Raw genomic sequence first — 27,127 nt, 5'->3', positions numbered from 1 at the left:
AGAGTTGGTAAACTGGCATTTACTCAGCCCTGCCCTGTTCAGCCTCAGGAGCAGAACTCTCAGCTGGTGGATCAGCTGCTTTGGTCTCTTTGCCATCTTGTGGTTTAGGGTTTTCTGGGGGTCTGTACTGCTAACTAAAGTTGTGGCAGTACTGACGTTGAGGGTGGCTGTTGACCTTGTGTCTCCTCTCTTTGATTTTCCTTATCTTCCTCATTGCCATCCACTCTAGGCTGTCTTTGGCAAGGAGGATCCCTGCAGAATTGTGGTCCATAACCCCAATACATATTCTGTCTCACTGGTCTACCTTGTTTTCCCACACCCTGGTTGTCAGCAGCTTCCATCATTTCTCCCTGCACAAGAGGGTTTGAATACTGTGGTCAATACCCACAGGGTTCCTGACTGTAGTAGGTCCTGGCCTTTGGGACCACTTTCCGATTCCTCATTCTTTTCCCCACTCTCACTATGCTGGTAATTCTGCTGGCAATTGCATGGAGGACCCCTGCGATGTGGATAGCATCTATAATGGTTACAGTCTGCTGCATATTTACTGCCTTGCTCTGCTCCATCAGGGCCTGTAATATTCACTGCCTCTGTACCCTTTTCTCCTCCAACAACTCAAACTCCACAATGGTTTCTCCACCTCCTACACTGTGAAGGTACTTCCTGGGGTTATACTTCTTTATGGCATTCTGGTGTACAAATACATCTTCCTTGGTGCCATTCCTATAAATGAAACCACATCTGTTTCTTACTTTGAACCATTTTACTGTTCCCAAAACCTCCGTTGTGATGATGCTCTTGTCCCAACCTGCAAGCGCCATGGATGTGAGGTCAGCGGCCCATGGTGTCAGGCTTGGTGTCTGCAGAGCTGAGGTCGGGTGAGGCAGCTGTGGCTCCTCCCGGGTTGTGATGGTAACTAGGCCAGTGTCAGGGTTGGGGCTGCTCAGGGCTCTCTGGGATCTGCTCTCCACTCCCGCTACTGATCTAACTCTAACCTTGAGCCTTCTTGAATCAACTTTATTTTGCAGTACTCCAACTTACACACTCAGGGAGCCAATCACAACAGAATCATTGCTTTCCCTTCAATACAACTCAATTATCCTGTCTTGAAACTTTCTTGCACACCATTTCCCTTGCCTAGAAGCTTCAGCTTATGACCACACAGATCCTACCTCATTTTCAAGGCCTAACTAGACTCCCATATTATCCAGAAAACCTTTCTTTATGACTTCATCCCTTCATTCCCTGTTCCTATAAATGTCTAGCCCATGACAGCTTGTTCCACACAATATGTATGTTCCAATAGGTACCCAATATTTTTATTTGTAATTAGTTTTATCTACTAAAGTAAATGGTGAATTTCTCACTAGTCAGGCTCTCTATGGCCTTCCACAACACCTACAGTAAGGAAACAGGCTTATAGTATGGATATAGGGAGCATAATAAAAAATCTGCTAAGTCTGAGGACTTAGTCAAATATACAGGTTCTTTGATACCTGAAACAATTCATCTACTATTTTAAAAAACTAAAACAAAAGCAATTAACTGTTTCCATTTGGAAACAAAAACAATTAGCTGTGAGGTAGGACTGTTGTTTTTAATATCCATTTAGCCATTCTGCCTCTTAATAATAAAAGCCCTTAACTTTTAGCTAGAAACATGGATGCCCAGATAGAGACCTCAGTTCTCAGGCTCCACTGCAGCTGTGGCCAAATGACCAAATTCTGGCCAATGGAATATGAGGTGAAATCATGGTTTGGCATTAACCAGATTAGTCCTATGTTCCCCTTGCCTCTTCTCCTTTCTCCTTAGCCAGGACATAATAAGAAATGAAACTGCTATCTTGAACTCAGCTATTAAAACCCCATGTTGATGATGACAGAACTACACTGTCCATCCTGGACAGTTTATCTCCAGATTAATGTAAAGAAGAAATAAATTTATATGCTGTTTAAGCCAAGGTTTTAGGGGGTCTTTTTACGACATCATCTAAGCCTGTAATCTATGTAATTAAATATGAATTATATTTGCTTGTTGGTGGCAGGAAATAAAATGTGCCAGATTAGCCCTCTATTTAAGAGCCAAAATTCTAAGAGGCATTAAATAATAATAAAACACAGTTTCATCAAACCCTAGTTTTCCAGATTCAATTTAAATCACCAAATATGTGTTGTGTCTGTTTTGTTTTTTTTTAAGATATTAAATAAAGAATATAAAACACAGGTCCTGCCGGAGTTTGTACTCTAGAAAGTCATACAATAGGTATAGTGTACATACAAATGATAGGGGAACACAGAAGAGGAAAAGATGAATGTTGGCCAGGAATATTAGTGCAAGCTTTCTAGAGACAGTGGCATTTGAGATGATTACTGAAAGATACGTCTAGACAAAGTACATTCTAGGTAAAATGAATAGTTCCTTTCCCTCACAATCATGAAAGTTTCCTATAATGCTATAGCAAAAAATTAGTAAATAATGCAGCACCCAATTATTAAGTTTCTTTTATGTAAATAGAAATTCGATTTTTTAAAGTTATAATACATATGCATCTAAATACCAAGTCACTAATAACTTTCAAATTGAGATGAAAGACAGTTTTAAGATAGAGAAATTCTGTAGAAAGTGGGAAAATGAGGTTTATAAAACCATAAATTATTACATATCTAGAATAATATTTTTATATACTATATATCTAAAAAAGTAACAAGAATTTTACTGAGAAATGAATATGCTTATCTTGTAGCTTTCACATCATTTGAAAAATAAGATGAAATTGCATTCTCTTCTGAGAAGAAACAAGTTTCTGATTATCATGACAAACATAAAAGCTACTTTGAATTTTTTTAGAAATAGAAAATAAACCAAGATAAGGAACAGGGAATATAACACTAACTGCTAAATGTCATTTCTTTTTAAGACTTAGTTCTTCTATAAAGCCTTCTCCAAATCCCCCAAAACTTCTGTAACATTTATCACAATGATCTACAGTTAATTGTCTTAGCTATCTTTTCTGAGAAAGTGATCTCTTTGAGAATAGGATCATATTATTGATCTCTGTATACTCTGTACGCACTGTTAACATCTAATATAAAAATGTAGGCTGTCTCTAGTTTACAAATGATAGCTAAGACTGTGAGCCACTGAGTTCTGCTACCAAAACTGCTAGGAGGTAATTTTAGAGGAATTCACCACCATATTGAATGTGCAAGACATTATTCATCATATTTCCAGATATACTGTTTGATGTAACCTTAATATGTGAGATAGGTACTATTACTACATCATTTTCAAGACTGAGAAACGTAGGGTCAAAATATAAAAAGACAGGAGAAAGAGCCAGGACTATACCACAGGCAGATCCCAAAATGCAACTATGGAAACTCTGTATCTCTTACTATGATAATTTCAGCCTTCCAAACAAAATTCCTTTACATTGGCTGACTGCTTTTACTTTATTCTGTCAACGTTTTGAAATGCCAAGTTACTTATTGTTGAGGCCAATAATATAGATTTAAAGATGCTAATAATCTTTCAACTCTCCACAAGTATCAATGCTACCTATACTTTTACAAGTTCACTTTATTTCTTTCCCCATAATACCTAAGATTAAGGCAGTAGAACTGGCTTTGTTTTAATTTGTTGGAGAAAGAAATTGGAAAGAATAGGGAATTTTGATCAAGGGGGAAGAGAGGGGAGGTCAAAGGCAAAATCAACTGAGACTAAAGAGTACTTTCATAAGGCAGCCTCATAATAGTGGATGCCTAGGGAAAGGGATACACAATAAAGCAATAAAAGGATCCTAAAGAGAACAGCCTGTATTGAAGTACTGTCCACAATCAAGCATGAAACAAGGAAAAAGCCCTTTCTCTTTTCCTACCCCAAGGCCCTTTGTTCTTTACCCTACTACTGATTAGCCTTTCACTGCTCATGGTCAGCTAGGTTATAGATTAAGTTCACTCAGAGATCAGCAAGAGACCCAAGCAACAACCCCTAAAAATATGTTTTCTACATTGTAAACAACAGAACTACAAACTTACAAAAACAACCTGTATATGTTTGGTGGGGGAGGAAAATCACTGAAAATAAGCATAGGAATGATGGGTATGTTCTAAAATTTTACTATTGGTGATAGCAAAACTCTGTTAATACATTAAAAATCATTGAATTACACATTTAAAATAAATGAATTTTATAGCATGTTATTTATATCCCAATAAGGCTGTTTAAAAAAAAAAATCTGTATACATTTCCTTAAATGCATGATCTCGAGTCATGAGATCAAGCCCCATGCCAGGCTCCCTGCTCAACAGGGAGTCGGCTTGAAATTCTTTCCCTCTGCCCCTCCCTGCACACAAGTGTGTTTTTTCTAAAATAAATAAATCTTAAAAAAAAAAAAGTTTCAAAATTAAACAAAAATTTTAAAGAAAAGTTCTATAATAGTATTTCAACAACAGTTATTTTAAATTGCGAAACCATTTCTTCCAGCAAACATATACAATGGAATGTTTAGTTAGGTTTCTTTAAATATTAAGTATTTTAACATACAAGGTTTTTACTCAGAAGGAAATAAAATGTTCCTTCATTTTTTTTAAATCTGAAAGTAACTAACATACTTTGGTATGACCTACTCACCTATATTTGACCTATCTCAAATTCATGTTTTCCTATTAAATAGCATCAGTAATGCCAAAAGATGACACGTAGGAATAACACCTGATAATTAGGATTCCTAGGTAACTTTACAAGCTTCAAGGAGTCACTATAATCCTAATTAGAAGAATCATACTATTCTAATCAATCACTTCCTGAAGGTTGGTATGTGAAACATTAAGAGGCCAAGTGATTGTGATTACTAAAAAATGAGCTCACACAAAATTCATATCAAAAAACCCCCAAACAACGAAAACAAAAAAACCCCTCAAATAAAAAGCCCCTGTAAATACAAAGATCATCTGCAACGAGAGGTAATTAATTTCTTCTCCCAAAATCTGTCTGAAATAAGACTGACATTAAGTGGTTAGAAAAGAACATTTTTGTTTTATAAAAAAAAGAGTCAATCTTTGACACACTGCAGTCATCTCTCTTCAGTCATAAGAACCTTATACACAACCAAACCAATAAATAATACAATATAAAACCTTTAAGAGAAAAGTCCTAGAATAAAGGAACTTTAAAACCTTTCTATTCAGAAAGAATACTTAAGTTTGGTATTTAAATAATTCCCTGAGGAATGGTTTTTTTCTTAAGTCTGTTAGACTCAGAATAGCAGCACATGTATTTAAGCAACAAATATTTACTGAGTGCTCATTATTTCAAGGCACTACTATACCTTGTACCAGACTCTGGAGATTCAGGGATAAGACAGATAAGCTCCTGCCTTCATGGAGCTTAAATTCCAATGGAAAGCTGTCCACAAACATGTAAAAGTAATAGTCTGTTAGCAGCAGTGAATACTATGGAGAAAAAGGAGAAACGGATAAGGAGTACAGATGGAAAGGAAGAAGGGGAAGGTAATTGTTATTTAGTCAGAAGAAGTTGTATTTCACCAGAAATCTGAAGAAGGGAGGGGAACAAACTTATTTAGCTTTGTAGGCAAGAGGAGTTAAGGCAAAAGGAACAATAAGCACAAAGGACCTGAGGAAGTGAATATGCCTTCCTCAGGTTGAAGGCATACCTTAAGGAATGTTTAAGGCATGCTTAAGAAATATCGATAAGGTTTTGTTTGTTTTTTAAGAAGTCTATGAAGGGTTACTCTACACCCCAACATCAAATAAAGTCATAAAACATTTACTATGAAATTATTTGTAAATAGTTGCTGCTGAAACTATTTGTAGTCCCTAAGAATAAATCAGCATAATCAGTGCATATACAGACTTCCAGCATTTTAATTCAGTACCCAACACATGCTTAGTAAATATGAAAGAAAGACAGAGAAAAAAAGCTAAGTAAGAAAAATGCTAAGATTCCTCCAAAGAATATTGGGGGCATACACTGCTATGCTATCAGGCATGGGAAGGGGTTATAAGGTAAAAACCAAAAGTAATCTACCCCCTACTCTCTCCAAATCTCAAAGTCTAACTACAGGAAATAGAGCAGGCAAATATACTTAGAAGGATTTATGTCCATCAATTACCTTAAAAAAGTAGACTGTTGGGACGCCTTGGGTGGCTCAGTCAGGTAAGTGTCTGCCTTCAGCTTAGGTCATGATCCCAGGATCCCGGGATAGAGCCCTGTGTCAGGCTCCCTGCTCAGCAGGAAGCGTACTTCTCCTTTCCTCTCTGCCCTTCCCCTCATTCACAATCTTTCTCTCTCAAATAAATAAAATCTTAAAAAAAAAAAAGCAGACTGTTTACAAATGCTCTGAAATCAATATAAAAGTCTACTTATTTACATGACACTGTCTTTCATTCATATTTGTTGAAGCTAACAAGACAAAAATTTATCCCTGATATTATTGGGACAACTGGTGAAATCTGAGTAAGGTCTACAGATTAGGTTATAGTATCTTATCAATGATAATTTCCCATTTTGATAACTGTACGTGCTTATGCAAGAAAATTTTTGTAAGATAAACACTGATACATTTAGGGTAATGGGAATATTTCTAAGAGTCCAACAAAAAATAAAAAATATATGTAGGAGGAAGAGAATAAACATGGTAAAATGTTAATACCTGAAGACTGGAAAATGGTAGGGGATAGTATCGCATTAGTAGTTTTTTTCATCTTTATTCTATGCTTTCATTTGAAGAAGTGAATAGTAAGTGAAAAGAGAATACTTGTACATGATCATTCAACAGACAACTATAATAAACAGAAACAGAATTAGAATCAGAAACACAATTGAGAAAATGTGCTGTTTATCTCTAGCATTGATCTCCTTCCCTAAGCATCAGATTCTTAATAACCAACTTAGATACCATAGCATCACCAGTTAAACATGTTCAAGATGGAATTCACTTCTCCACTTAACCCTTCCCTCTCACCCTGCTTCTGCCTCTCTCTCTCTCTCCCCCTTTCCCTCCCTCCCTCTCTTCTCTCTCTCTCTCTCTCTCTCTCTCTCTCTCTCTCTCTCACACACACACACACACACAGCGCTCTTCCTGATTCCTCTGACTCAGCTGGTAACACTATCCACCTAATGACTTAAGAGGAGAATAAAGAAGTCATTCTTAGTCCTCTTTCATCATCCATAATCATTCAATCAAACAAACACCCTAATCATTTTATCTTTTAATTGTTTTTTCCAAATCCATGACTTTAATCTCATTTCAGTGGGGCCTCTGCCCCCCAGTTCAGGATCTTATCAGCTAGAGTCCTAGATTATTACAGTATCCTCTGAAATAACCTTCCAGATCCAAACATTGCTTTTCAGTATTATAACCCATCAGATAAAGTTTAATTCCCGTAAGCACCACTTACAAGGCCCTTCATGGTCAGCAACACCTACCTACTTCGCTAGCCCAACATCTAGTAATACTGAAATATTTTTAAGATTTCTCCTAATCACTTAAGAGGAGTTATTATATTTTGGATTTTATCTTCTTGTTTTGTTCATTTGTTTCTTTCTAAAGTTTCCAGCAGTACAAATATTTTTGCAAACCTCAAAAAGATTTATGTGCATATTCCACAGTGGAGACAGAAAGGAAACTTCCTAATTCTGAGCCTTGTGAGAAGAATATCACTAGAAAGAAATGGATCGTAGTTATCAGAAATATAAGAACAGTACAGGTTTGTAGGAAAAAATGAATGAGGCACCAGGAATCAACTGAGACTCAAGAATTTCCTTACAAGTTAAGAATGAAGTAAGGTTATATATCTTAATATGCCCAGTTACTACTGAACAAAGAAATTCTTTAAGATGAAATAGGAGAAGACTTTCTATATATTTATTTATATATATTTATATTAAATATAAATATATATATTAAATATATATTTATATTTCTATATATTTACCCTAGTACCAAGGACAAAAAAAAAAAAAAAACCCACAAATATTGGAAAGAGAGCTTGTATGGAGGAGGGAACAAGAATAAATATTCTGCCTTTGTTCTTTTAACAAAATCTGCTCTAAAGAAAACCATCAAGTGACAAGTCACATAACTTTTTCTTTCTTAACCAAAAGCAATAAAATAGACACATTAAACTTAAAATCTGACATGTTTTTTCTGGAATCCTCAAGTATTTAATCTTTTAAGATCTTTAGGTAAAGATACTTAAAAATGAGAATGAATACCCAAGTATGTCACTCCAGTATATTAAAGAAAAAAAGTCCTACTTCTATTTAAATGGTATTACCAGAAACAAATTCACCTAAAAATACAATTTGAAAATGCGTTAGATTTATACATTTTTAATATTAGGTGTTAAATATCCATTTTCAATCCTTTTTAAGTGCCAAAATAGTTCACTTTTAAAAATAAATGGAGTTTTTTTGGTTGTTTTCTTTTAGCCTAGGTAACAATATGAAGTGAGGCCATACTCTCAATGGCTTTCAGAACTTTCGGCACAATCAATTTTCCCTACCAAAAGAACAACCAAACTCACAGAAAAAGAGATCAGATTAGGCAGATGTGAGTGGGGGAACTGGATGAAGGTAGTCAAATGGCATAAACTTCCAGTTATAAATATAAGTACTAGGGATGTAATGTACAAGATGACCATTACAGTTATATACTGTTTGATGTATTTCAAAGGTGTTAAAGTAGATCCTAAGAGTTCTCATCACAAATGGAATAACTGACAGTACAATTTTACCAATAATATGAACCCAATTTAACCTCTATTTTACACAGATCCTACAGTGGTTTTACCAGATCATCTGCTGAGCAGCTAGATAAAAGTTTCTATCAGAAAGTTTCATATGGTGTATCTGGTCCACATGAAACCGAGGGGAAAGATAAGTTCAAAAAATGCAGTATCAGTAAACATGATCTTCACTAAAAACAAAGAATTAGTTCATCAGTTTCAACATAAAATGAAAATTTAATTGGGGAAAATAACCTTTTTTTACTACAAGACTTATTCTTTTGTTTCTGCTACTAGAATACAAGTTGTAATTATACTAAAGAGGATTCCATCAAGTACAGCCAAAAGTGGGTTACTATTGTACAAAGTCGGGAAGTGAATATAGCAAAGATTTTCAGACTACAGATAATGATCATTACGTGTTATATCTATTCTGAAATAAAACAGAATGTGCAATATTATAGTAAAAATAAATGTTATTCAATAAACATTTCTTGCAGTCATACATATGTATGTATGTATTTATAGGCCTATACATTAGCAATTATTCTGGTAAATTCTGCTGATGACTGCAAACTTCCCAGATTGTTAAATAAAATATATTATAATTAATTAAATAATAAATAAATAAATAGATAAGTAAACAAAGCTCTAAAGCAAGGAGCCAGTTAGAAAGATATTTGGGGAAAGAGAACAGCAAGTGCAAAGACACTGAGGATAAAAACCAAGCACACATGTACAGGTGGCAGCTCAAAGCATCTTTGGTTGACAGCATCTAAAAGAAAACAAAACAGGATGACATATATGAAAATATAGGCTGAAACACTGCAAAAACACCTGACGTCTAAATTTGATTTTATACTGTTGCCAACTTCATTGAACAGTTCTGAACAGGCCATTGAAATGAATGAAATCACAGCTTAAGAAAAAACATATAATCAATGCTCAACTTACTTGAAGTTTGTGCTTGTTTGTTAACCACACAAAACTACTTTTTGTACAAAAAGTAACTTTTTTTCTTCACCTTCTTAACATTTGGCTCAATTACTACCCCTTTTCAACTTGAAGTACAAAAATAACCAAAATAACTAGTCTCTATATAACTGTTCCTTCAAAAAAAGACTTTGATAGGGTGGGTGAAGGTACAAACTGTTGGCTAAAATGATATTCTTTTTTTTTTTTTTTTTTTTACCATGTCCAGGTGGTTCAGGTGGTTTTATTTTTTTTTAATAAATTATTTTTTTATTGGTGTTCAATTTACCAACATACAGAATAACACCCAGTGATCATCCCGTCAAGTGTCCCCCTCAGTGCCCGTCACCCATTCACCCCCACCACCCGCCCTCCTCCCCTTCCACCACCCCTAGATCATTTCCCAGAGTTAGGAGTCTTTATGTTCTGTCTCCCTTTCTGGTATTTCGCACATATTTCTTCTCCCTTCCCTTATATTCCCTTTCACTATTATTTATATTCCCCAAATGAATGAGAACATATAATGTTTGTCCTTCTCCGATTGACTTACTTCACTCACAATAATACCCTCCAGTTCCCTCCACGTTGAAGCAAATGGTGGGTATTTGTCGTTTCTAATGGCTGAGTAATATTCCATTGTATACATAGACCACATCTTCTTTATCCATTCATCTTTCGATGGACACCGAGGCTCCTTCCACAGTTTGGCTATTGTGGCCATTGCTGATAGAAACATCGGGGTGCAGGTGTCCCGACGTTTCATTGCATCTGAATCTTTGGGGTAAATCCCCAACAGTGCAATTGCTGGGTCGTAGGGCAGGTCTATTTTTAACTCTTTGAGGAACCTCCACACAGTTTTCCAGAGTGGCTGCACCAGTTCACATTCCCACCAACAGTGTAAGAGGGTTCCCTTTTCTCCGCATCCTCTCCAACATTTGTTGTTTCCTGCCTTGTTAATTTTCCCCATTCTCACTGGTGTGAGGTGGTATCTCATTGTGGTTTTGATTTATATTTCCCTGATGGCAAGGGATGCAGAGCATTTTCTCATGTGCATGTTGGCCATGTCCATGTCTTCCTCTGTGAGATTTCTGTTCATGTCTTTTGCCCATTTCATGATTGGATTGTTTGTTTCTTTGGTGTTGAGTATAAGTTCTTTATAGATTTTGGAAACTAGCCCTTTATCTGATACGCCATTTGCAAATATCTTCTCCCATTCTGTAGGTTGTCTTTTAGTTTTGTTGACTGTATCCTTTGCTGTGCAAAAGCTTCTTATCTTGATGAAGTCCCAATAGTTCATTTTTGCTTTTGTTTCTTTTGCCTTTGTGGATGTATCTTGCAAGAAGTTACTGTGGCTGAGTTCAAAAAGGGTGTTGCCTGTGTTCTCCTCTAGGATTTTGACGGAATCTTGTCTCACATTTAGATCTCTCATCCATTTTAAGTTTATCTTTGTGTATGGTGAAAGAGAGTGGTCTAGTTTCATTTTTCTGCATGTGGATGTCCAATTATCCCAGCACCATTTATTGAAGAGACTGTCTTTCTTCCAATGGATAGTCTTTCCTCCTTTATCAAATATTAGTTGACCATAATGTTCAGGGTCCACTTCTGAGTTCTCTATTCTGTTCCATTGATCTATGTGTCTGTTTTTGTTTCAGTACCCCACTGTCTTGATGGCCACAGCTTTGTAGTACAACCTGAAATCTGGCATTGTGATGCCCCCAGCTATGGTTTTCTTTTTTAAAATTCCCCTGGCTTTTCAGGGTCTTTTCTGATTCCACACAAATCTTAAAATAATTTGTTCTAACTCTCTGAAGAAAGTCCATGGTATTTTGATAGGGATTGCATTAAACATGTAAATTGCCCTGGGTAACATTGACATTTTCACAATATTAATTCTGCCAATCCATGAGCATGGAATATTTTTCCATCTCTTTGTGTCTTCCTCAATTTCTTTCAGAAGTGTTCTATAGTTTTTAGGGTATAGATCCTTTACCTCTTTGGTTAGGTTTATTCCTAGGTATCTTATGCTTTTGGGTGCAATTGTAAATGGGATTGACTCCTTAATTTCTCTTTCTTCAGTCTCATTGTTAGTGTATAGAAATGCCACTGATTTCTGGGCATTGATTTTGTGTCCTGCTACGCTACCAAATTGCTGTATGAGTTCTAGCAATCTTGGGGTGGAGGCTTTTGGGTTTTCTATGTAGAGTATCATGTCATCGGTGAAGAGGGAGAGTTTGACTTCTTCTTTGCCAATTTGAATGCCTTTAATGTCTTTTTGTTGTCTGATTGCTGAGGCGAGGACTTCCAGTACTATGTTGAATAGCAGTGGTGAGAGTGGACATCCCTGTCTTGTTCCTGATCTTAGGGGAAAGGCTCCCAGTGCTTCCCCATTGAGAATGATATTTGCTGTGGGCTTTTCGTAAATGGCTTTTAAGATGTTGAGGAAAGTTCCCTCTATCCCAACACTCTGAAGGGTTTTGATCAGGAATGGATGCTGTATTTTGTCAAATGCTTTCTCTGCATCTAATGAGAGGATCATATGGTTCTTGGTTTTTCTCTTGCTGATATGATGAATCACATTGATGGTTTTACGAGTGTTGAACCAGCCTTGTGTCCCGGGGATAAATCCTACTTGGTCATGGTGAATAATTTTCTTAATGTGTTGTTGGATCCTATTGGCTAGTATCTTGTTGAGAATTTTTGCATCCATGTTCATCAGGGATATTGGTCTGTAATTCTCCTTTTTGGTGGGGTCTTTGTCTGATTTCAGAATTAAGGTGATGCTGGCCTCATAGAACGAATTTGGAAGTACTCCATCTCTTTCTATCTTTCCAAACAGCTTTAGTAGAATAGGTACGATTTCTTCTTTAAACGTTTGATAGAATTCCCCTGGGAAGCCATCTGGCCCTGGACTCTTGTGTCTTGGGAGGTTTTTGATGACTGCTTCAATTTCCTCCCTGGTTATTGGCCTGTTCAGGTTTTCTATTTCTTCCTGCTCCAGTTTGTGGCTTTCCAGGAATGCGTCCATTTCTTCTAGATTGCCTAATTTATTGGCGTAGAGCTGTTCATAATGTTTTTAAAATCATTTGTATTTCCTTGGTGTTGGTAGTGATCTCTCCTTTCTCATTCCTGATTTTATTAATTTGAGTCTTCTCTCTCTTCTTTTTAATAAGGTTGGCTAATGGTTTATCTATCTTATTAATTCTTTCAAAGAACCAACTCCTGGTTCTGTTGATCTGTTCCACAGTTCTTTTGTTCTCGATTTCATTGAGTTCTGCCCGAATTTTAATTAACTCTCTTTTTCTGCTGGGGGTGGGGTCCATTTGCTGCTTTTTCTCTAGATCCTTTATGTGTAAGGTGAGCTTTAGTATTTGAGTTCTTTCCAGTTTTTGAATGGATGCTTGTATTGCGATGTATTTTCCCCTCAGGACTGCTTTTGCTGCATCCCAAAGATTTTGAATGGTTGTATCTTCATTCTCATTAGTTTCCATGAATCTTTTTAATTCTTCCTTAATTTCCTGGTTGACCTTTTCATCTTTTAGCAGGATGGTCCTTAATCTCCACATGTTTGAGGTCCTTCCAAACTTCTTCTTGTGATTTAGTTCTAATTTCAAGGCATTATGGTCTGAGAATATACAGGGGACTATCCCAATCTTTTGGTATCGGTTCAGACCCTATTTGTGACCCAGTATGTGGTCTATCCTGGAGAAAGTTCCATGTGCACTTGAGAAGAATGTGTATTCAGTTAAGTTTGGATGTAAAGTTCTGTAGATATCTGTGAAATCCATCTGGTCCAGTGTATCATTTAAAGCTCTCATTTCTTTGGAGATGTTGTGCTTAGAAGACCTATCGAGGGTAGAAAGAGCTAGATTGAAGTCCCCACGTATAAGTTTATTATTATCTAAGTATTTCTTCACTTTGGTTATTAATTGGTTTAAATATTTGGCAGCTCCCACATTTGGGGCATATATATTGAGGATTATTAAGTCCTCTTGTTGGATAGATCCTTTAAGTATGAGATAGTGTCCCTCTTCATCTCTCACTATAGTCTTTGGGGTAAATTTTAGTTTATCCGATATGAGGATGGCTACCCCTGCTTTATTTTGAGGACCATTTGAATGGTAAATGGTTCCCCAACCTTTTATTTTCAGGTTGTAGGTGTCCTTCTGTCTAAAATGAGTCTCTTGTAGACAGAAAATAGATGGGTCCTGCTTTTTTTATCCAGTCTGAAACCCTGCGCCTTTTGATGGGGTCATTAAGCCCGTTCACATTCAGAGTTACTATTGACAGATATGAGTTTAGTGTCACCATGATATCTATTCAGTCCTTGTTTTTGTGGATTGTTCCACTGAACTTCTTCTTAAAGGGGAATTTTAAGAGTCCCCCTTAAAACTTCTTGCAGAGCTGGTTTGGAGGTCACATATTCTTTCAGTTCCTGCCTGTCTTGGAAGCTCTTTATCTCTCCCTCCATTTTGAATGAGAGCCTTGCTGGATAAAGTATTCTTGGTTGCATGTTCTTCTCATTTAGGACCCTGAATATATCCTGCCAACCTTTCTGGCCTGCCAGGTCTCTGTGGAGAGGTCTGATGTTACCCTAATATTCCTCCCCATAAAAGTCAGGGATTTTTTGTCTCTTGCTGCTTTAAGGATCTTCTCTTTATCTTTAGAATTTGCAAGCTTCACTATTAAATGTTGAGGTGTTGAACGGTTTTTATTGATTTTAGGGGAGATCTCTCTATTTCATGGATCTGAATGCCTGTTTCCCTTCCCAGATTAGGAAAGTTTTCAGCTATGATTTGTTCAAATACATATTCTGGCCCTCTGGCCCTTTCGGCGCCCTCGGGAACCCCAATTAAACGTAGGTTTTTCTTCCTCAGGCTGTCGTTTATTTCCCTTAATCTGTCTTCATGGTCTTTTAATTGTCTGTCTCTTTTTTCCTCAGTTTCCCTCTTTGCCATCAACTTGTCTTCTATGTCACTCACTCATTCTTCCACTTCGTTAACCCTCGTCATTAGGACTTCTAGTTTGGATTGAATCTCATTCAATTGATTTTTAATTTCTGCCTGATTGGTTCTAAATTCTGCAGTCATGAAGTCTCTTGAGTCCTTTATGCTTTTTTCTAGAGCCACCAGTAGCTGTATAATAGTGCTTCTGAATTGGCTTTCTGACATTGAATTGTAATCCAGATTTTGTAACTCTGTGGGAGACAGGACTGTTTCTGATTCTTTCATTTGAGGTGAGGTTTTCCTTCTAGTCATTTTGCTCTGTGCAGAGTGGCCAAAAACAAGTTGTATTGGGAAAAGGAGAAAAAGAGAGAGAAGGAATGAAAAGAGAAAAAGAAAAAAGAAAAAACTAAAATGATATTCTAAATTAGCTACAGAGTTCAACTACTTTCTTTCAAGTTCACAAATAATAGAGATGATTAAGCCCACTTAATCTTTGATATCAGTAATACATCAAGTAAACATTGATACATCAAGATTTTAACAAATATCACTGTGGGATACATTAGCCTTCTTTGCATTTTTGCATAAAGAATAAATGCCAAGATTAAGCCAAATTCTTTCTTGTGAGAAAGCTATGAGATCATAAAAGTTATGATTAACAGATAATTTCAATAAGCGAAAATAGGATGAGATAATCTTTGAAACATGAATATTTAATACTATGAAGAGTATAATCAAGTATTTTAACTTGACTCAAAAATAACCCTGTGATAATGGTAGTCAGCAAAGTAAAATCAAATCTATATATGAAGAGCACACCATAAGAAATCGCTTCTGTAAGCTGACTTAGTCTTCAGGAAATGGGGAGAACTTAGTGGATTAATTTGTTTTGCCTTAGTTAGTCAGAAGAGTTCTGGCTTAGAACTGACACTAGAGCAGTGTTCCAACTGACCTTGAAACAGGTGAGTAGCAGCAATATCAATAGTTTTGTCATTTTTTCCTATGCTATATTAGTAACTGTATTACATGAAGGCAGATGTTCTACATAAATTTAAATATAATCATTCTCTTTAAAGAACTAAGGAAAAGTTCAAGCTTCAGTAAAGAGAAAAGGTTTAAAATAATTTTCTTTTCATTCATTTCTACTAAAATACAATACTGAGTCCTGTTTCTAACCAACATAAAGGAACAGACATTGAATATACCCTACTGACTAGAAAACTTAAAACCAAGAAAATATGTAAAACAATCTTAAAGAGATCAGAAATCAAGAAACATAAAACAAACTTAGTAAGAGACCTACAATGAACTCCATTTACTGCCTGGGTACACTTCCCAGGCCATGGTAGAGGAAAGATAAAACCAGAAGCAGCCCGTTGGTCTCCCTTACTGTAGGAGATGCTCCTGGGAATTCAGAGACCAGGATGGCTAAATTTCAGAATGCAGAGTACTAGAGAGGAGAGAGGTACACAGAGAAAACTCCTTAGATCTGAAAAAGATCACCCTTGAGTATTTAACGGGCTACTGATTAATACACACAGGTGAGGAAACCACAGAAAGTGGTTTCTAAAGCAATTAGAATAATCTTAAAGCTCAAAAGTTCAGGAATAGTGTCTGAGCTCACTGACCAGATCAAAAGACCCCATCATGCATGCAGAATTAGATGAAGAATTCAGAAGATTTTGCAGGGGGCACCGAGGTGGCTCAGCCAGTCGAGCATCCAACTCTTGATTTCAGCTCAGGTCATAATCTTGGGGTTATGGAATCAAGTCCCAAGCTTGGCTCCATGCTCAGCAGTGTGTCTGCCTGAGGTTCTCTCTCACCCTCTCCCTCCGTCTCTCCTCCTACTCGTGCACTCCCTCTCTCTCAAAAATAAATAAATCTTAAAAAAAAAAAAAAAGAAGAAGAATTTTGCCTGACCAGTGAGAAAAATTAACCCTAAAGTAAACACTGGTCTAGTTTTGCCTAACAAAGGTTAAAAGCAAGATCTACAAAGGTCAGACTATTTCCAAGTAACATCGTCAAAGAATAGGGATCCCTGGGTGGCGCAGCGGTTTGGCGCCTGCCGTTGGCCCAGGGCGCGATCCTGGAGACCCGGGATCGAATCCCACATCAGGCTCCCGGTGCATGGAGCCTGCTTCTCCCTCCGCCTGTGTCTCTGCCTCTCTCTCTCTCTCTCTCTCTCTCTGTGACTATCATAAATAAATAAAAATTAAAAAAAAAAAAAAAACATCGTCAAAGAATAAAAAGCTCAAGAACATTGACAGAAATGCCAAAAAGACCCCCAAAACTGATAAGCCAAATTCATGATGTCTAATATCCAATAAAAAATTATCAGGCAGGTTAGAAACATGAAAGTATGATCTATAAAGAAAATCGACTAAAATAAACCCATATATTACATAATGATAGGATTAATAGGCAAGGACATTAAAACTATTATTATCTGTGATTTCCATATATCCAGGAAGCCATGGAAAAGAATAACACAGTTAAGTAGAGGTACAAAATTGAATGAGGTGGGGGGGGGGGGTGATATATATTCCAAATCAAACTGCTAGAGATGCAACTATAATGCCTGAGGCAAAAAAAAAAGGACAGAACAGGAGATTAAACAATATAGCAATATAGAAAACTAAAAATTAAAGAATTTGAAGATAAAAGTTCTAATGACTATCCACAATGAGACACAAAGACAAAAAAAAAAAAAGCACATCAGTGAACTGTGCAACAATTTCAGCAGCTTAATTAACTTATAATTGGAATCCCTAAATTAGGAGCGGAAGAAGGCAGAGAAAAAGGATTTAAAAAAATAACTGCAAAAATGTTTCCAAATTTCTTGAAAACTATAAACGTCAAAGAACCCTAAAAACAAGAAACACAAAAATCACCCAAAGGTACATCATAACATAAATGTTTAAACTACAGATAAATTGAAAAATCTTAAAATCAGCTGGAGGGAAGGAAATGCATAATGCACAAATAAACAAGTATGATGAGGACAATTTTCTCATCAGAAATGCCAGCTAGAAGACAGTGAAACATCTTAAAAGTACTAAAAGTGAAATACCATAAACTGAGAACTGTTTACTTGCTAAAATATATTTCAAAAACAAAGGTGACATAAAGAGGGCAGAATTCAATGAAACAGAAAATAGGAAAACAACAAAGAAGGTCAATGAAGAGAAAGGGTGATTACTTGAGAACATCAATAAAATTGATAAATCTTTAGCCCAACTGATTAAGAAAAAGATAAAAAGAAAAGAAAAGAAAAAGATAAAACACAAATGACCAATATCAGGAATAAGAGAAGTAGTATCACTACAGATTCTAAAGATCCTAGAAAAATAAGGGAATATTATGAAAAATTTTAGACTAATAACTTCACCAATTCTTTGAAAGACACAGATGAGCTCTTTCCACAAGGAAAAGATAACGTGAACAGCCTTTTCTATTAAAAAAAATTGAATCTGTAGTTAAAAATCTTCCACCAAAATAGCTACACCCAGATGGTTTCACTAGGGCAATCTACCAAGCAATTAAAGAATGATACAAATTCTACACACACTCTTCAGAAAACTAGGAAGAAAATAAAAGGTTAAAATAAAAAGAAAGAAAAAGAAAAGGTAAGAGGCAATTCTCAATTCATTCTAGCAAGTCAATGTAACTCTTATACCAAAACCAGACAAGGACATCATAAGAAATGAAATGTACAAATCAACAACGTTGGTGAATATTTGCAAAAATACTTAACAGAGGGGATCCCTGGGTGGCGCAGCGGTTTAGCGCCTGCCTTTGGCCCAGGGCGCGATCCTGGAGACCCGGGATCGAATCCCACGTCGGGCTCCCAGTGCATGGAGCCTGCTTCTCCCTCTGCCTATGTCTCTGCCTCTCTCTCTCTCTCTCTCTCTGTGACTATCATAAATAAATAAAAGTTAACAAAAAAAATTAAAAAAAAATACTTAACAGAGTTTCAGCAAATCAAATCCAGGAATATATGAAAAAGATTATACATCATGACCAAGTGTAGTTTGTTCCAGGAACGTAAGGTTCGTTTAATATTCAATCAAAATCAAATGTGATTCCCTGTATTAAAGAACAGCAACCAAACACTTCAATCTCAAGAGATGCAGAAAAAGCATTGATAATATTCAGCATCCATTTCTGATTTTAAAAAATCTCAGCAAACTAGAAATAGAAGGGAACTTCCTCAATTCAATAAAAAATCTGTTAAAAAAAAACTTCTGGCCAACACATATTTGTGGCTGAAAGTTTGGATGCTTTCTCCTTTAACATCTTGAATAAGAAAAGCAAGTCCACTGTCACCACTCTAATTTTACTGAATGTTCTAGCTAGTGAAATAAGATAAGAGGCATCCAAATTGGAGAGGAAGTAAAAATTACCTTAATTTGAGTATGACAATCATCTAGGTAGGAGATCTAAATCTATTTTTAAAAAAACTACTAAAACAAATACATGAGGTTTTAGCAAGGTTGCAGAATACAAGACAAATATGCAAAACCCTACTATACAAAATAATTAACTTTGATTCATACCTGTATCATATACAAAAAGCAACTCAAAATGAAAATGGTCATAAATATAAAAGCATAAAAATTTTAGGAAACGGCATAGGAGAAAATCTTCAGAATTTGGTCAGGAAAAAGTACTTAGACTTCCCAAAAAAGACATAATCCATAAAAGAAAAATTAATGAATTGGATGTCATTAAAAGTAAAACTTTTGTTCTGTAAAAGACCATGCTAAAAGGATGTAAAAACATGCTACAGAATAGGAGAAAATAGTTGCATATATCTAACACAAAAGACTAATGGCTAAACTAAAGCACTTTCAAAACTCAACAATATCTTGATAATGGGGGAAGCTACAAGAGGTATATGGAAAATCTCTGTACCTTCTCAATTTTGCTGTGAACCTAAAACTACTCTTAAAAAGTCTTTTTTAAAAAAACTCGGTTAAAAAAAGAAATCACTTAGAAAATGAAAGACATGAACAGATAATTCACTGAAGAGAATATACAGATGGCAAAACAAGCACATGAAAAAGATGTTCAAACCATTAGCCATTAGGGAAATGCAAATCAAAGCCAGTATCACTATCATTACACATCCAACAATGGCTAAAGTAAAAAACAGTGACAACACCAAATGCTAGAAAAGATATGAAAACAATGGACCACTCATATATTGCTGGTGTGAAAGTAAAATACAGCCATCTGGAAAAGCTTTGCAGTTTTTTTTTATGATTCTAAGTGTGTCATTACCGTACCACCTAGTAATTGTACTATGGGCACTTAACAAAGAAATGAAAACTTACGTCACAGAAAACCTGTACACAAACTTACAGCTTTACTCATAATAGTCAAAAACTAGAAATGGCTCAGAGGTGCTTCAGCAGGTGAATGGTTAAACAAACTATGCTGCATAAACATACATAGTATAAAATTCTACTTATTAATGTATAGGAAAGAACTATTAATACATGCAACCACTTGGACAAATCTCCAAAGGATAACACTGAGTAAAAAAAGCCAATTCCAAAATATCATATGATTTTATTTATGTAATATATTTGAAATGACAAAGTTTTAGAAATGGGAAACAGATTAACACTTGCCAGAGGTTAGGGATGGGAGGGGATGAGAAATGGGAGGAAGATGTGTGTGATCATAAAAAGGCAATATAAGAGATCCTAGTGGTGATGGAACTGTACTGTGGTGGCAGATATATGAATCTATACATGATGAAACTGTACAGAATTAAATATATACACATATATATACATTCAGACACAAGTATAAGCAAAACTGTAGAAATCACAGTAAAATTGGATGATTCTACAGATGTCAATATGCTGGTTATAACACCTATAGTTTTGCAAGATGTCACCATTAGAGAAAACTGGAAAAATGTCTATTTTTTAAATCAACCAACATCCATTAAACTATGATTCACCCTGTCATAAAATCTGAATTTCCCTACATATGCTCTGACTTTTAGCCTTTCTTCCACCTAAACACATACCAAAGGGAGAAAGAAGCTAGTACCTCAATTAGTAACAGAAAAAAATATGACCATTATTTTTAACTTAACTTTAATCTTCCAAACAGAGAATGAAAACACGAGAAATGTTCACGCTGCTCTACCATGAGAAAACTGTACTCTAATCATTTGGCAAGTGTGTGTATATACATATATATATATGGTACAATAAATTATATGGTACAAAAAAATCTTAAAGCAAAATCCTACTAAAGAGATTCTCTTAGTTAACTGAGGTTCCTTATTGGTAACTGTTTATCTGGAAAAGGTATATGGGAAAGAAAGAAATTCACTGCAAATTTAAGAATAATTGCTTCATTAAAATAATAATCCTTGTTATTTAAAATTTAAATATTAGAATAACACTGTTGATTGAATTTCCTGTGAAATGGAAACATTCTTTAATCTGCACTGTCCTACAGGGTAACTACTAGCCACAGGTGGCTATTAAGCACTTATATGTGGTTAGTGGGAACAAGGAACTGATAATTTAACTTCAGTTAAGTAGCAAATATGGCTACTGGCTACCACATTAGAGTAGATCTAAAACTTCCAAAAAATGTTTTAAAAGAATATAAAAATACACGATGTAAAAATAATCATCAATGTAGTGGGTATTTCTCACCCACAACACTACTGGCTTTTGGGGCAGAATAAACCATCGTACAGGAATGCCCTAAAGAAAATATATTCCTTTCAAACGACAAATGCATTTTTCCTAAGTGTAATTTTATGGCCACTATTAGTATTGCTTCATTGGAATAAATTACTGAAGCTACTGAGGTAGGAGCAATAATGCATTTTCACCAGCAGAGGGCAGATATATGTTACAAACACCTCAAGCCAATTTCAAATGTCTAAGTACAATAGTACCGAATCAAAAGACATTAGTATATTAACTTACACAAAAAGAAGTGTACTTCTAAGCATATTTTCCAAAAATAAACTGACAGGTCTCCTCAGAAACAAGTTTATGCCAATGTTATCAGTTGATTCAAGAGTTGACTATAATCTTTCAGCCAAAACAAAGTAACACTGATGAATAAAACGTCAGTCAAATCTTATTTTCAAAGCCATTTACGGGATCCCTGGGTGGCGCAGCGGTTTGGCGCCTGCCTTTGGCCCAGGGCGCGATCCTGGAGACCCGGGATCGAATCCCACATCGGGCTCCCGGTGCATGGAGCCTGCTTCTCCCTCTGCCTATGTCTCTGCCTCTCTCTCTCTCTCTGTGACTATCATAAATAAATAAAAATTAAAAAAAAAAAAAAAAAAAACAAAGCCATTTACATATATATATTAACAATAGTACTTGGTCCTCAAAATAAACTCTAAAGAATTTTCCTCATAGAATATAAAAAGTATTCTTTCCCACAATTCCATGGGAAAAAAAAGCATTTGTTTCAAAAGTAAACCAAATGCCAAAAACAAGAAAGAAATTTGGCAAAGGTACTTTAAAAAAAAAAAAAAAGGCAAATGTTTGCCTCAGAAAGCCTTGAGAAATGGTCCCAACATACTAAAGACTCACTTTCTTGACTCACACTGTTACAGAGGACAGAAAACAGGTTCCGAAACGGTTTCACAACAAAACACTTTTATAAAGAGCTTAGAAAACATTTTTAATGTCTTCCAAAATTAAATGCTCTTTTCTAATCATTTTTACCTCCTGCATTTAATTTTCCTGACTATATCCCCTTCTGAAAGCCCTCTTCTCCTAAAGCTTCTCTGTCCTGGTTTTCCCTGCAGGCCACTATTTGATCCTTCAATGATTCTATTTCCAACTACTGCCTGCCCCATCTTGGTCACTGACCATCTGCAAGTATCTAATCCACTCACATGGCTTTGGCAAACATTCCACACAAAAGATTCCCAAAGCAACAATCACTCCTTTGTCTATCCCCTCTCCTAAATTTCTGCCTAGTACCTATATCTGCTTCCGGAAATGTGAAAAGCCTTTGCACTAAATATATGGACAAACCTGTCCAACTCAGAATAACTTTCTACTAGAACAACCTTGCCACTCTTCTTTAAGTCTGATTCTCCTCTACCTCAAGAACTCTCTCTCTAGTCAAAAGCCTTCCCCAACTCCTGCTCTTGGTGATTTTTACTTTCTTTGAACTTCTATAACACTTAATACTTGCACTACTCCTTCCACATAGGTATCCAGAACAAATACATACACACACAAATATATATATATAAGCATAAAAACTATATTACATGTGTCACGTGATATATATATATCAAGACCTGCCTGTCTCCTTAAAGGCTTCTAAAGGGCAAGGCAGGGCTTCTGTTGCATACTTCTGATTGTCTAGTGAACCAGCACATAAAAGGTTCAAAAAAATAATAACTACCTTCTTTTCCTGAGACTTCCATAAAGTACTCTTGTGCTCAGAATCTACTCAATTACATTATTTACCAAACAAAATACAATTCACAAATGCTTCCTGCAAAGTAAAAAAATTACTAAATGACTATAAGTGCTTTAAAACAAATAAACAACCCCCCCCAACAAGACCTGACATAAATTATCACACTCCTACTCATTTATCAAACCCTTTTTTTGCACCAGACATTACTTCACAAACTCAGATAACTCTCCTATGCGACAACAGGTATGGCCATTATACATATAATGACACTGAGGCTTAGAAAGTTTAAATACCACACTCCCACTACAAGTAAAGGAGGGAGGGGAGAAAGAAAAGAGAGGGAAGGAGAGAAAAAGAAAGAAATTGCTGAGGTAGCAAAGGGAGAATGGAGATTTTAACCCAGAGCAGTCAGCCTTGTTCAAAGCCTATGCTTTTAGCTCTTAAACTAGTGTCCTCTCAAGGATAACAGCAATGAATCTGCCAACGCACAGTCAACTAGAAGAAAACTGTAGAACAAAAGTCATTATATATAAATTTTTTAAAAATACTTATTACTTAAGCTTTGGAAAAAGCTGTAAATAAGTTCAAAATATCACAAGGACACTGAAAAACTTTAAAATCTATAAAAACTACAAAAAAAGCACTCCTCTGCCATTTTTCAAATGCTGACTTACTCTGGCAAAGAAATTAAACACTGGTAATAATCTGAGGATTCAATAGTCATCAGGATGGTACAGAATAAAATGGTTTCATTTTATGGTTCATTTCATGAACCTTAATTTTAAGAATTAACAAGCCATGTTTCACCTGTCCATCCTAAAGTTTAAGCCTTGTCAAACCTCCTTACTTTGTTCAGGTAACAAAGCATTATTCAAAAACTCAGCTTAAAAGTTCAAAACTTTGAGCAAGCCTATTATAGCTATCGAGGATTATTTTGTTTACTCTTTCACAAATATTCTAGTGCTTTTTGTATTTGCAACATTGCCCTCTCAAGCGCAAAGATATCCAGTATTTACAAAAATCCCTCTTTTTAAAGCTATTCTCAGCACTATTTACAGATTTATCTCATGAGATAACATTTGCTTTTAGATAACATCTCAGACACCAACAGCATTCTAAGTTTTGAAACATGTTTACATTTATTGTCAAATCTGTGTTTAAAAAACCTAGCTAAGTAAATACTTAATATGAAACCATTTCTCACTGTACCATTACATATTGGTTAAGCACAAGAACGCAGAATTTACCACCCTTCACATTATAAACATACAAAAAGAGTATATGATTACAGCATTCAAAGTCAGTGGCTTTTATAAATCTGATAAAACGAAGTTTTGCATAAGCTAAATGAGAAAAAGGTAGGAAAAGAGAAATACTGGATAAGGTCTTATTTTCCAGAAAGAGAATCACCAAAGTCCTTCCAACACCGATGTAATATTTCTAAGTCCACGGAGAGAAATTAGCTTTTACTATATCAGTTGTATTATGGTTGGTTATCTTTTGTAGATAATGTCTTAAACTGACAAATATACATTATTCTTGTGCCCAGCATACTTTGCCCCCTCCTCATTTATTCATTCAATAAGTAGTTACCTAGTACTAAGACCCAGAAACAAAAAAAGACAAAAATCCCTGAATGCACAACCACATGCAACTTGATGTATCAGCCTGGAGTTCTAGGGCAAGGTCTTCTGGTCTGAATATATACAACTGGGAGGCGACTTACAGTCAATACTGTAAAAGACTGGATGAGACTGGCAAGGGAGTGAATACAAACAGAAAAGAGATTCAAGAATTGAGTCATATGAGGCAAGTCTGCCCTCTTCTTCTGATAAAAAAATTAAAAACCCAATGCCCAATGCTATTTTGCTTAATTCTAGTTCTGTTTCTATGCCTTCAAATGGAAAGTTCTAAATAGCACATTAAGCCCTAGGGTCAGGATTCACACACCTTATGCAATTTCAATTCATACGGCAATTAGCAGTTGTGCCTTACACATAATTGCTGTTCATAAAATATCCGTGAAATGAATACTTCTTTAAGTAACCCTTGGATAAAATCCAAGATAGTGATTAGCATTAGAGGTTCTAGTGTATTTTCATGGTCTATGGCAGCTCTTTTCAATGTGTTCTTGAAAAACAGGATGATGGGAAAAGTAAAATTAGAACATTCATTACTGCATTTTCAAATGCTTTTTAACAACAGCTACACAGCACTAAAACAGCTCCACAAAAATCCTTTTCTGACCAGTATCCTAAAATGATTAAGGGCCTATCATAAAGAGCCAATAGTTAATGTAATTATTCCTTAATCACACTATCCTTGTAATTTGTAGTTTGAGTTTTTTAAAAACTTTTGTTCTCTCCGTATGCTTACACAGGCCCTGAGCATGTTAAGATTAGTTGATACATATTGAAAAACAGTTATTCAGTATAAAATTAACTAAATGTCCAGAAACAGTCAAGACTAGTTAATTAATGCTAGTCTTCCACTTGGGAAAAAAAAAAAATTAAAAGAACAACCCTGCAGACCAAGGAGAATTGAACATTTTTTTATATGCAGAGGAGACCCCTTACTTATTGGTAGCTTGAGTTTATTCCTTAAACACAAAAACTAAAATTTTTTTTCTTAATTTTTATTATCAAAAATTTCCAAACACAGAACGGAAAGAAAGAATGGTATAGTGAATACCCACATACCCACTGTCCACACTCAACAACTGTTAAGATTCTGCCAAATTTTCATTTTTTATGAAGTATGGTCATTTCAGACATCACGATACCACCTCTAACGTTTTTAGTATGAGCCTCTAAAAAATATAAATTTTCTCCCCATAACCACATTATCACACCAACTAAAATTAACAATAAGGTCTCAAAAAAAAAAAAAAAAACCAATAAGGTCTCAGTGTCATCTAATATTTATCAATTTTCCACAACTATGATTCCCCTCAGAATTTTTTTGTAAATATCTTTTTCAAAAAGTATCCTCTCAAGGACCAGGGACTGTGGTTAGTTATATCCCCTAAGTTCCTTTCATCTTAGAAGAGTCCCCTCCTAACTTTTTTCATATCATTGACTTTGTAAAGAAATATTGAACCCACGTTTAATATAAAGTATAATTACAACCTCTACTTTAAAATATTTTCAAGAGGGGCATCTGGGTGGCTCAAGTCAGTTAAACATCTGCCTTCGGCTCAGGTCATGATCCCAGGGTCCTGGGATCGAGCCCCAAGTTGGGCTCCCTGCTCAATGGGAAGCTTGCTTCTCCCTCTCCCCACTGTTTGTTCCTCTCTTGTATCTCTCTCTCTCTCTCTCTCTCTCTAAGTAAATAAAGAAAATTTTTTAAAAATAAAATATTTTCAAGGGGCACATATATGAACTGTCACTGATCAATATAATGTTCAGTGACATGATATTGTGAATTCTGAAAATAATCTGAATATGAGTATTAGAGATCTACCATAAAGATTATAGCTCAGTTGAGTGGGAATGGTTTGAAGATCTGGCCCTTAGCTCTGGGGTAACTATTATTTGAGATGAATACTCTTCAAAAATTTCAGAACCTTTGAAACTAGAAGAGGATGGAACAGATTTGATGTAAACAAGTTTACTCAAATTGAACATAATGTAACTTTAGCCATTTATATAGGAAATATATATATATATACATATATATTTTTTACACATCACTTAAATACATGAAAAACTTTTTACATGTTTTTCTAATTATATTTAGATCTCACAAGGTATAACTGGCAGCTTAAAGCCATAGTTTTGTTATCTGAAACTTTTCACTGTGAAATTTAAGAACCTCAACTATTTTTTTTTGCCTTCTAGTATGCCTTGTAATTTTTCCTAGACCCCTAGAAATGATATATTAGATGAATGTAACTGTTGTAAATAGTTCTAGTAATGTAGTGGGAAGCATCCCAAAGTTCTATGATTAGGTCATAGTCTTTCAGTGAGCCTCTGCCTCTCTCCTGTGAGTTTCACAAATATCATTGTGCCTCCTATCATACAGTAGGCT

At 35.5% G+C, this 27,127-nt stretch overlaps 1 protein-coding gene and 1 pseudogene across 6 annotated transcripts in view; both read right to left on the bottom strand.

The window, feature by feature from the left end:
* The window catches only part of SMAP1 (small ArfGAP 1), a 175,162-nt gene that overhangs the window by 131,286 nt on the left and 16,749 nt on the right, over nucleotides 1-27,127 (bottom strand). The gene's annotated exons all lie outside the window — the stretch shown is intronic.
* On the bottom strand, nucleotides 20-22,520 carry LOC112914133 (Y-box-binding protein 1 pseudogene; annotated as a pseudogene).

The sequence above is a fragment of the Vulpes vulpes genome, chromosome 1 (assembly GCF_048418805.1).
Source record: "Vulpes vulpes isolate BD-2025 chromosome 1, VulVul3, whole genome shotgun sequence".
In the NCBI taxonomy this organism is placed as follows: Eukaryota; Metazoa; Chordata; class Mammalia; order Carnivora; family Canidae; genus Vulpes; species Vulpes vulpes.
The sequence above is the reverse complement of the archived record's forward strand: the minus strand, read 5'-3'. Positions and strand labels throughout refer to the sequence as shown.